Below are 9,821 nucleotides of genomic sequence, written 5' to 3' on the forward strand. Positions count from 1 at the left end.
GCAGGGGAAGTGCCGCTTCTTCATCTTATAATGCAGATTTGAGTATCAAGGAGTTACATTAACTAAGTCGACACTGAAAGGTCTTTACCAGCATACCAGATGTTCCGGTACACCCATATCTCCATAATGTCTCACAGTTTGTTGCATTTCATAGTAATGAAGGCTTTGTAAGAGATTACAGAGCACAGTATTAAATTTTCCAACCTTTTCATTAGTTATTTCATTACCTTACCTGAAATGATACCCGATTCTTAATCTGAAATCTGTGTCAGAAGATCAAATTTTAATATTTAATTCATGATTAAGAGAAAAGTCTTACTAGCATGAGACATGAGGGCGATTTGTTAGTAAACATTACAGCCTAGTGGAGAGCCCTTTTATGTAGTATATAAACTCAGAGTGACAACTAGCCTTTTTGCCGCTGTTCAGTGACCCACATTTGAGTGCAGAGATGAAGAGAAATATCCCCACCCATATCTTTCTTTCTTTTTTCTTTACTATTTACTTTAGATCGCATCGACACAGATAATTCTTATCACGAAATCGGAATAGGAAAGGCTAGTAGAGGGAAAGAAGCGGCCGTGGTCTTAATTAAGGCACAGACCCAGCATTTGCCTGGTGTAAAAATTGAAAAGTACGGAAAACAATCTTCAGGGCTGCCAACAGTGGAATTCGAACCCACTATATTCCGAATGCAAGCTCACAGCTTCACGAACTTAACCGCACGGCCAATTCGCACGGTCACACCCTTAACTCCCATTTTCTCGATTATTTCTTCTGTAATCATGTCTTCTCCTGCTGTTTTGTAGCTTTCTCAGTTTCTTTATCGCCTTTCTGACTTCATTTCTCATTACTTCATGTTCTCTGTCATTGATCTGGTATTCTGTTATGTTATGGTCAGACGTCTCACTGAATAGAGTTGTGTATTATAGTCTCCATACCTCTGCGATTTCTGCAAAAGTGTAATCTACATACATACATAAAAAACTGAACTGAACCTATATTTGACATTCTTCACCTCATCCAATGTTTTAAAAATATGTTTACAGACATAATTTTTAACTGTATTCTTATAGATAAAGTCCTATTAGTAATACGAATTTCAGACACTGGTATAAGATACTGAATGTTCAATGAGCGATCATTTACTCTGTTATTTTATCTGTTTAATTTTAATTTACTTCATTAAACACAACATTCAGTGACATTTCTTAGCAATGACCAATTTGAGAATCGAAACTGAGACTGTTGAATATTTTTATCGGTTAGGTTTCCCAGAATTAAGAGAAAAGAACCTACACAATCTTATTTAACTGCTACCCAGAACAAACAATGATGTGAGCTCTGCGATATGCAACACGTTTCTTCTGGCAGGATAACAAGGGCTTAATTAAATTATTCTAACTGCGGCGATCACGAACATGATAATTTGTGAGTTATATGTGGGGCGCGGCAGGCACCTGGGTAGCCGCAGGCACCGCGCTAACTACGGTAAGTACTCTTATAAACATTCTTTTAGTGTTGTCAAGAGCGGTTCGCTAACTGCAAGCCCTGCCCAGGACCGCTCCTAAGTAAAGATAGGTACGTCGCTTACAGTAAATATGTAGCATATATTTATGAAAGCAATTCCCCTTGTGGATGGCAGCATAGGAATATCTTCATTGCCCACAGCCTATTGTAGGAGGCGACTAAAATGGCTGAGGTGGTGGTGGTGATTATTGTTTTAAGAGGAATTACAACTAGGCAACCATCCTCTATATAACAATAATCAGAGAGAAAAATGGAAGGGGTCCGACACTTCGAAAAATGAAGTTATCGGCCAAAGGAAGACGAGGGCCACGAAGGGCGTGAAAATGAAAGACTCCTTAGGCCTCCATACGTAATACCGTCGGGGTCGGAAAACAACAAGATTTGACCAAGTGAGGTCGGATAGGATAGATGAAAGTGAGGAGCCTGGCATAAGTGGAAGCAATGCCAGGACTCAGCTGAGGGCCCCGTGGTCGCCAACCCACGCTCCGAAGTTCAGGGCCCCTGGGGCTAAAAGGGCTGATTCCCAATGTGCTTTTACCTTCAGTAAAGTGGCACTCTGGTTAGTTACGGTAGTATTTTCGAATTGGAAAATCAGGTGCTTCGGATTCTACGTGTTGCATTCTTTTCAATTTGTTTTACGCCATACCTCAGACAGGTCTCCTGCCGACTTGCTTGTTTGTTTTTGGTAAAGCTGATCGTGGTGAATAGTGAAGTGAAACAGGATAACCATCTCCTCTTAACAGTAGTGAGAAGACAAAGGAGGAGACCCTAGGAGGTGGAAGAGAACAACTGCTGACCAAGAGAGTTCGTACGGTGAAAGTAGAAGTAAGAAGACGAGCACAAATGAGAGGAGGCGGTGCTGTACTCAGCCAGACGCTATGTGGTCGTCAACTCCAGTTCGAACCTGATAGTATCTGGGAAGTAATCACTTGTGATACACGTATTGTCCGCGCGGAGACCATGGCCGAGTCAGGCAACGCTTCCCACTTAGCTTTTGTGCAAGACCTCTTTTCTTACTACACTCCCGTCTCCATTGAGCAACACGTTGTTGTCTGGTTTTATACTTTTGACTGAAAGTACTTTACAGGCACTACAGCGAGGATTCCCTTAATGCCTTAATTAAGTAAACATGAAATAATTTTAAAAGAAATATTCAGTATAAGCTTCTTAATATGAATATAGTGTACACTGATTACAACTTCGTGAAGTCCGGATCCATGGCTAAATGATTAGCATGCTGGCCTTTGGTCAGCTTCGATTCTCGGCGGGGTCGGGAATTTTAACCTTAATCGGTTAATTTCGCTGGCTGTCCTCGGCATTCCCGGAAATAAAAGCCATACGCCATTATGTTTTTTCACACTTACGAATGTACAGTTCATAAACAGTTTTCTAAATGTACTCAGGTACATTCTTCCTTTCTTTCACAAACGTAAAATTCTAAGCAATTCACTGCCTCCTCCCACTTTACTGTTCTGTAATTGTGCACCTCATTTTCCTGTTCTCCTTCCCCGTCATCACCATTACTTTCCTTTACTAATCTAATAATTTATTAATCTGTAAGTTGTTGTAAGTTGTTGACGGGCGTAGAGAGGGAAAGCGCTCGGCTGGCATGGATTCCTTGTTTTTGCCGTAGTCACCTATGGCTTAATAATAATAAATTTCTTGTTTTTTCGTCCACTAACTACATTGACGATGTTCGGAGAAGCTGAGGTGCTGGAATGTCGTACCGTGGGAGTTATTTTACGTACCGGCACGAGGCTGACATATTTGTGCACCTTCAAATACCACCGGACTGAGCTAGAATTGAGTCTGCCAACTTGGGGTCAGAAGGCCAGCACCTCAACCGTCTGAGCTACTCAGACCGGCATGGCTTAAATAAAACGTCTTTACGATACATCACAAACGAGAGGCCCAAAATACAGCAATATTTCTCTACATATTACTGAAAGAAATTGTGAAGTACGTTCTATAGGAAGAAATTCACAGTGGATTTATAATTTTGTCTTCGAAATTTGAAATTAGTGGGATTAAATGAGTAATAATCTACTGTACTTTATATCGCAATATGTTTTAATGCGATTATACGCTATGAAAATCCACAGCCTGTTTCCAGACATCCGAACGGGAATGAATGAAACACCCATCTAGCGGCGAGGATAGGAATTGTACCGGCTGCCGAAGCCTGTCGCACTCCTCTGGGGGCAAGGATTAATGAATGTTAGATGAAATGCAATGGTATTGGGGAGTGTTGCTAGAATGAATTGCGACAGGGAAGACCGGAGCACCCGGAGAAAAATCTGCCCTGCCTCCACTTTGTCCAGCACAAATCTCACATGGAGTGACCGGGATTTGAACCACGGAACAAGCGGGGAGAGGCTGGCGCGCTGCCGCATGAACCACGGATGCTTCATAATAATAATAATAATAATAATAATAATAATAATAATAATAATAAATATATATGTTAGAAACAGTAATATAGAGATATTCATAGCCATTTCGTGTATTTCCGATGCCTTGGCTGACTGGTCAGCGTTGAAGCCTGCGGTTGAGAGGGACCTGAGTTCGATTACCGGCCGGGATGGGGATTTTAATCGCGTCTAATTAATTCTTCTGGCTCGGGGACTGGATGTTTGTGTCTTCCCCAACACTCTCCTCTTCACATTCAGACAACACACCAAACTACCACAGAAACACGCAATAGTGATAACATCCCTCGACATGGGTTTGGAGTCAGGAATGGTATCTGACCGTAAAACAGGGCAAAATTCACATGTGCGATAGTCACATACGCGACCCAAAGATGTTGGGAAAGCGGAATAAGAAGAATTAGAAGAATAAGAAAAAGAAGAAGAGATAGTCCTTCTGTGTACAACTGTCCGTCTCCTTGGTTAAATAGTCAGTGAACTGGCCTTCGATACAGAGGGCCATGGGTTCGATTTTCGACTGAACCATGTGTTTTATCCATGCTTGGTTTATTCCTACAACTTGGGAGTGTTCGTCTTAAGAGATGTCCTCATTTTCATACAACACACCACACTTCTATCAGCACGCATCTGCATTTAGGGCTGCTGTCCCGGTGCCAGATTACTTGTCCCTTGTTTACTTAATACACTGCTGTCGTAAACTTAAGGACGAAAGTAACTTTCGCATGTTGTATCACTGCCAAGTAACATAGCTCGATGAAACCTGAAAGGTACATAGGAAAAACTGCTACAGTATGGTACGGAAGGCGACTCAAAGGAATATGCGATGAGACGAACAGAAATGACACTTTCATACAGATACAATAAATTACACGGAAGTCACTGCGACTCGTGTTGGTCCCCTGGACATCACCATAGGAAGGCACATGGCTCTTAAAAGGTGTGTGATCACCCCCGACAGCGATGCATGCTCCGCAGCGTGTTCCCATGCTGGCCACAAGACTGGTAAGGAGTTCTTCTGGTAGAGCGTTCCATTTCTCCACCAGCGTGGTTGACAACTGCTGGATGGTGCATGTTGACGTGCTGCAATACGTCTCCCCAACATGTCTCACAAAAGGTCGATGATGGGATTTATGTCGGGGGCAACGAGCAGGCCGGTCCATTCTCTGAATATCCTCTCGTTCCAAGAGCTCCTCCACCTGCGCTGTTCGATGCGGTCGTGCATTTTTATGCATAAAAATGAAGTCAGGGCCGAGTAGACCCCTGGATAGACGCACATGAGGAAGAAATACTGTCACAATCACGTTGACGGTGAGTGTATCCCGTTCAGAGGTTTGATTTGGAGGTCGGTACGCGCATGCAGAATTATGCCTCCCCACACTATCACAATTTTATTGGACCACCAAAATGATCATATTAGACAATGTTCCTGGGTGTATTATGTGTTCCCACCTCTCGCCAGATGAGGGTACGTCTAGAATCACTGCTCAAAATGAATCTGCTCTCATCTGAGAAGAGCACGCCACCCCACTCATCGTCGGTCCAGACCTGGTGCCTTTGGCACCATCGCAAACGGTGCCCCCGATGAGCGACTGTCAACAGAATACAACGTAATGGTCGTCGGGCAAACAGACCAACCCCATGCGATCACTGTGCATGAGAATGAGTGCCTTGCACTCCTGTTCAATGTGGTTGCAATTGCACCCGCCCGCTCTTTGACGTGAGACTCTTAATGCCTGTTGCACAATGTAGCGGTCATCTGCTGCTGTAGTTGCCCGTGGTCGACCCCCTCCTCTCCTTCGGGTAGCAGTACCTGTGGTTCGGAATGCTCTCCATGCACATGAAACAAGGCTGTGAACAATACCAAACTCCTGGGCTACACTCGTCTCACTTCGTCCTTCTTTCACTTTCCCGATGATTCTTCCCCGTGTGAAGCAATCCAGATGTTGTCTCCGGGTCATGTTGTAATGAATAATACCACCAGAGTGTATCGTAACAGCTAGCTGATTCACTCAAACGCTCTTGTCCCTTTCCTTCAACTGTCTCGTTTTGTGGGGCCAGACCAATTTGGCGCTGTAGTCACGCTGACCTCACGCTAGGTTTTTATGCACGTATGGGAGAGAGACCTCTGGCAACATGTTACCACACTTGCATTCATTTCCACCGAGTAGTTGATGTGTTGCTCTTTCTATCTCTCCATAGCAGTGTACTTTCTTAAACAGCTTCAGAGAATTTGGAAATTCGTTTAATATCTCGATTTCAGAAAGGCCATAAAATATGTACTATTTTTCAAAAGATTTTGTTGACAGATGTCACCATATTCACATTCTAGTTGCAAATATGGGTGCCACTGACAATTTTTAACCATTTAGTAAAAATTCAGTCCTTTATCCCCTCCCCCGCATGGCGAACAGACCTGTTGGCCTTTGTCCTACCAAGTGACTGCTGCTTAGCCCGATGGCCTGAAGATTACGAGGTGATGCATGGTCACTGTGACGACTCCTGGCCGTTATTCTTCTCTTTCTAGAGAGGGTCGCCATCTAACTGTCAGATAGCTCCTCAATTTTTCAATCATGCAGCTGAAATAGACCTCGAACCAACACTCATGTCTAGGTAAAAATCACTGACCTGGACGGGAATCGAATCCGAGGAGGAGGAGGAGGAACTGTTTGGTGGAATCGTAATAGTAGTAACAGCGGCTAGTTTGGTGGAATTAAAACCTGGCTAGACTTGCAGCTCTGCATTCGGGAGGTAGAGAGATAGGTCCCGTACCGTCGGCTGTACTGAGAATGGTTTTCTGTGGTTTTCCATTCTCCTGCACTAAGGCAAATGCCTTACTTTCTGCAAAACTCATACCATTGCCAATGAACTCCCTGACCTGACAGACCTGACCCACCCCATTCATCAATGACAATACATCTGAAACAGTTTATTGAAAATGTGGTAGGACTTTGTAAGTCTTCAATTAATTAAAAATTCATAAGGTATTACTTTTCGCTTCGAGGGTTAATATCTCATTAATTTCACATCACTCTATTTAATATCAAGTAAAGGTAATGACATGGCGGTACCCTTTCAGAACTGTCACGTGCCAGTGGACCTAACATAGCGTGTCGGATAGCTGAGTGATCACTACTAGAGCTATTTGTAAAGCATGCTTGCTAATGGCGGGAAACAGGAAGCCTGATGGTATCGCTCAGGTAATTGATTGCAAGGTATCAGGCGTCCAGGATGTGACGAGACGCTATATATGCGGCCCTACACATCACTTAAGCCTGCTCCGTGCTGACAATGAACCTCTACGAATACAGCCTTATCCTCTCCATCCTCGCTGCGGCTCCTGTATTTACCGCCAGGATGCCAGGAGTAAGTATATACGTGTGTGTACCTTCTTATCGAATTCTTGTAAAGTTTAAATATTTATAGAACTATTACTACGATACGCATAACGAACTTGTCTTCTCGGATCAGATCTCTGAATCTGTTCGTAATTTCTACCGACTATATCTATTTGATCCTATACTCCGTTATAAGAGTTTATAACACTTTTACATTTCCAAATGTATTACAAAAGAAAGTTTCACAATATACTTCCCCCACATAAAGAAACATAACCACCGTCTTTAAGAGACATTTAACACATTTCACCTTTATCCAGACGTCATTTTTATTACAAACTATTACCTTAACTCTGAAAACTGCGACCCCAAAGATGTGAAAAAAGCGGTATACCAAACCAAACCCCATGGCACTACAGCCCTTGAAGGGCCTTGGCCTGCCAAGCGACCGCTGCACAGCCCGAAGGCCTGCAGATTACGAGGTGTCGTATGGTCAGCACGACGAATCCTCTCGGCCGTTATTCTTGGCTTTCTGGACCGGGGCCGCTATCTCACCGTCAGATAGCTTCTCAATTCCAATCACGTAGGCTGAGTGGACCTCGAACCAGCCCTCAGGTCCAGGTAAAAATCCCTGACCTGGTCGGGAATCGAACCCGGGGTCTCCGGGTAAGAGGCAGGCACGCTACCCCTGCACCACGGGGCCGGCTACAAAAAAAGCGGTATGAGAAGGTCAATAAGAAAATTAAGAAAGAGGTTGGTTCATAACATCCCATTTTCATACGGGTGTAATTTAATATTTACTATAAACATGGGATACATTGTTACTTCGTTACATCAAAACATTTAAGTTATGTTAAGTACATTGAGCAGTAAATATTTTTTTTAAATTCAGTGAGTGCGCTAAAAGTATTGCATCCATGTGTTATATTCAGTTCCCGCTGCGCTTCAGGTTCGATGGTCTAAGGTGAAAAGTGTCAGAATCACTGTCTTCATCCGAGGATGCACTTCCTACTGTCTGAAACCTCACTCTCGGATCCACTATACCGTAAATAAAATTCTTCATCACCATCGACTTCAAAACAACAACAAAAAGAATTAATCATACGCGAATAATATTTAGTTTCTCTGTCGAGCAAAATACCCGCATTGTCAGGTAGAAATGTGCATGATTCAGCAGAAAGAAGACAAACGGAATACAAAGTAGCACCACTCGAGGGCAATAAGGTTACCAATTTGGGACTGAAAACCAAGTGCGCTATAGCACAAAAAAAAAGTAGTTCCCGTTGCTAAAATGGAAAACTAATCATTGACATATCGCTCAATATACGGTTTAAAAATAGTGGTTACAGTCATGTGTCCTTACCTCGAATTAACGGACTTACTGAAGTATGTTGGTGAAAACTTCTCTGGCATTTTTGCGAAATATTCTTAAGGAATTTAACTGGTACAGAAATAATACTACTTGAAGAAGTGATAAAAGCAGAATACTGTTCATTTCTCCACATCGGATCGTGTCCTCATCTCGAGGCGGTAGAGTTCTTTTCAGGCACCCCCCCCCCCCCTTGGTGCATGTACCATTTCAACCACATACCAGCCCTCCTGCCGTTCTTAAATTTCTGGCAGTACCGGGAATCGAATCCGGGTCCCCGAGGATGGCATGTAATAACACTAACCGTTACGCTACAGAGACGGACATCGATGTCTTTGGAAACATTGATAATCTAACAAAGTAAACTCTATTTCAATCGACTGTCAGGGAAGCAGATAAAAGGGAACACAAATGCATGTATTCAGATCTAACCGAACATGTGGGTGTGCTATTCGGGTCATGTAGTTACCAAACTGCATTCGGGAGAGATTAGTTTCGAACCCCACTGTAGGAGCCCTGAAGACGGTCTTCCGAGTTTTCCCGTTTTCACACCAGGTAAATTTTGGGGCTATATCTTAATTAACACCACGTTCGCTTCCTTTCCACCCCCAGTACTTTCCTATCCCATGGTCATCTTGCGATGTAAAGCATATTATTGTATTCGAATATACATCAGGATGTAATCAAAATTATTTACGGCCACTATCCAGTATTGTGGGTTCAAACCCCACTGTCGGCAGCCCTGAAGATGGTTTTCGGTGGTTTCTCATTTTTACACCAGGCAAATGCTTAGGCTGTACCATAATTAAGGCCATGGCCACTTCCTTTCCACTCCTAGCCCTTTCCTGTCCCATCGTCGCCAGGAGACCTATCTGTGTCAGTGCGACGTAAAGCAACTTGTAACGAACAACAACAAAATTATCTCCTATACACTAAATCTGTGTTATTTTATAGCAAAAATTTTATTTTGTACATTGCTATACCTACTTATCATGGACTGCCATTTTCCGGGTAGCTCAAAAATACCAGTTTCCCAAAAAGCGTCAGGTTTTCGTTAAATGAACTGTTCGTTGGAACTTCTGCAGTCCTCCAACGAAGCAAGGTATTTACCGTTGAGAAAATTCTGCAGATATGGGGATAGATAATAATCCGATGGAG

This window comes from Anabrus simplex, chromosome 1 (genome assembly GCF_040414725.1).
Source record: "Anabrus simplex isolate iqAnaSimp1 chromosome 1, ASM4041472v1, whole genome shotgun sequence".
Lineage (NCBI taxonomy): Eukaryota > Metazoa > Arthropoda > Insecta > Orthoptera > Tettigoniidae > Anabrus > Anabrus simplex.